The sequence below is a fragment of the Athene cunicularia genome (assembly GCF_003259725.1).
Source record: "Athene cunicularia isolate RWA chromosome 6 unlocalized genomic scaffold, athCun1 chr6_part2, whole genome shotgun sequence".
Lineage (NCBI taxonomy): Eukaryota > Metazoa > Chordata > Aves > Strigiformes > Strigidae > Athene > Athene cunicularia.
The window spans coordinates 7,795,554-7,797,895 of record NW_020799106.1 but is presented as its reverse complement, the minus strand read 5'-3'; the positions used below and the strand labels follow the sequence as shown (position 1 = coordinate 7,797,895).

Genomic DNA, 2,342 nt, shown 5'->3' with positions numbered 1-2,342 from the left:
GGCTACGGGCCAAACCCAGAGCCCAGGGCGCCGCGGGATGGGGGCGATGGTGCCCCATGAACCGGCCTTGTCTGGGTTTCTTAAAAAACCGGCTGTTTCAGTGAAATGTGTTAAAAATCGGGGGGTGCTGGGAGGGGTGAGAGCAGGGCACGGCCTGGCTGGGATGGGGGATTTTGTTCAGTGCCAGGCCGGGGGTAACCCCCGTCTGCTGCCCCGGTGGTCCCGTAAAACGCGGGCAAGCCCCTGTCCTCCCCCGAGCCCTCTGCTCTGGACCCGTGTGTGTCCCCGCAGGTCCGGGCCTGCCCCTGCGTACGTGACCTTCCCTGAGCCAGACCCTGAGGAGCGCAGGGAGCAGAAGGACCATTAATTGGCGATAAAGGACTTTGTTTGTCCTCCCGCCCGCTGCCTGTGGCTTTATCGGAGGAGCTGAGAACACTCTGAAGTCACTCCGGGAGCTATCTTGGGTACTGTCCTTCCTGAGCAGAGATTGATAACAGCCCGGTGGTAAACACGGCTGAGAGCAAGCGCCAGCCGGGAGCGCAGGGGAGAGGCCCCCCACGCCGGTGTCACACCTGTGACCTCTGCGGCAGGGGGGACGGGACAAACTCTCCCACCCAAGAGCTGAGGGGCAGCAGGTATGGAGGGTCCAGGCACCCACCGGCAGCGGGGAAATCGCTTTTTAGGAGCCAAAAGAGAAGCAGGGCTTGAATCCGTCATCATTCTGGGAGCGGAGGTCCAAGCCAGGGGAGCCTGTAGCATCCCGGGGAGCGATGTACCGGGAGCTGAGAACAAGCCCTGGCTTGCGCCCACAGCATACAAGGCCACTGCTCTGCTTTTTGGGAGAAAAACTGAACAAACCCCAACCCCAGCTGTTAAAAATAGGCACCGATATTTGTACACTCGCCGCGCAATACGGTGAAATATGCACACGCGCGCTCAGAAACGGTTGGATGGTGCTTGGGATCCTGTTTTTAACAAAATCTAGCTCGTGGGTTTTTTTTTTCTCCCCGCAGCCAAGTCCTTGGTACAAATGTTCACTGGGTGACGCTGAAAATAGATGAGGAACTGCTGGCTTTGGGGTCAAAACAGGGGGAAAATGGCAAATAAACGAAAAAGAGGTAAAGGACCACAGGGAAGGCGCCTTGCTAAAAATAAGCTTGAATTGCAAAGCCAAGCATAAATATTTTTCTTTCTTTGCCATAACATTGCCGGGTAGGCAGGGAAGCGAGCAGCCTCTGGTGTGACAGCAAGTTTTAAAGTGAAACATTAATTTTTGATTTCTGAAATAAAATAATCCCAACGTGATGCTGAACGCTCGCGCTTCTGCTGGGAGGGGAGGTGTTGCGGGGCTTGCAGCTCGGTTTCCTTCCCCAAAGAGGCTGCGACCCGGGCTGCTCTTCTGCAGCAGAGCCTCTAGAAATGGTTTGGGGCTAGAAAACAAAGTTTCAACTGCAGCATTAGGAATCCCTGCGCTTCCACTCCCTGGGTACTGCTGCTGGCATAAACCCAGCGTGATTTTTGTGGCTGAGCAGAGTGGGGGGGGTTTTCCCCCGCCCCAACCTGCTGCCCTTTCTGGGGTGGTTCAGGATGAGGGATGAAGCTTTCTGGACAGCCCGTTCCCAGCTGGCTGTGCCTTGTGGGACACCCCCCCCACGCTCCCCCCCGCGATGAGATTTCCTCGATCACACCGATTTCCAGCCTGGCCGGCTTTGCAAAGGGTTAAGCAGGAGCCGGTGGGGGTGGCTGGCGTTGGGGAGGGTCCTGGCTGGGCCCCTTGCCTGGGATGTGCTGAGCTCAGCGGTTTTGCAAGGCTGCAGGGGGAGGGGGCTGGGGAGCAGGAGGAGGAGGAGGAGGAAGGGAGGAGATGTACTGGGGGCTCAGCGAGTGCCTCAGCGCACGTCGGGAGCAAACCGTGCCCCACGTATGCTGGGGGGGGAAAATTCCTGCTCCACGGGGTGGCTGCCACTGGCCATGGCGTGCTCCCTCTCTTCACGTTGGTTCCCAGCAGCTCCGTGCCCCAAAAAGCTGCTTTCAGTTAGATTTACACATTATTTTGGCACGTGATCGCCGGCTGGGGCTGACACAGAGGCTGGTATGATCCTCCGTGTCCAAGCATTCATGTGAGGAACATAACAAAGGGGCTGAGCTGGCGGTAGCCCGCTGGTTTTGGGGTCTCCCCTAAGTGCCTGCAGGGTGGGTGTCCTTTGCACCCTCTCTGGCCCTGTCCTTGGTCACCGGGTCCCCAGGGGGTAACTGGCACATGAGGGGTGACCCCCCGCATCCTCCTCCACCACGCCGAGCCCAGCTCTACCAGGCGAGCCGAAGGCCGCAGGGCGGGTGGG

General features: G+C 58.5%; 1 protein-coding gene across 1 annotated transcript in view; it reads right to left on the bottom strand.

The window, feature by feature from the left end:
• The window catches only part of DDIT4 (DNA damage inducible transcript 4), a 12,298-nt gene that overhangs the window by 1,233 nt on the left and 8,723 nt on the right, over positions 1-2,342 (bottom strand). The gene's annotated exons all lie outside the window — the stretch shown is intronic.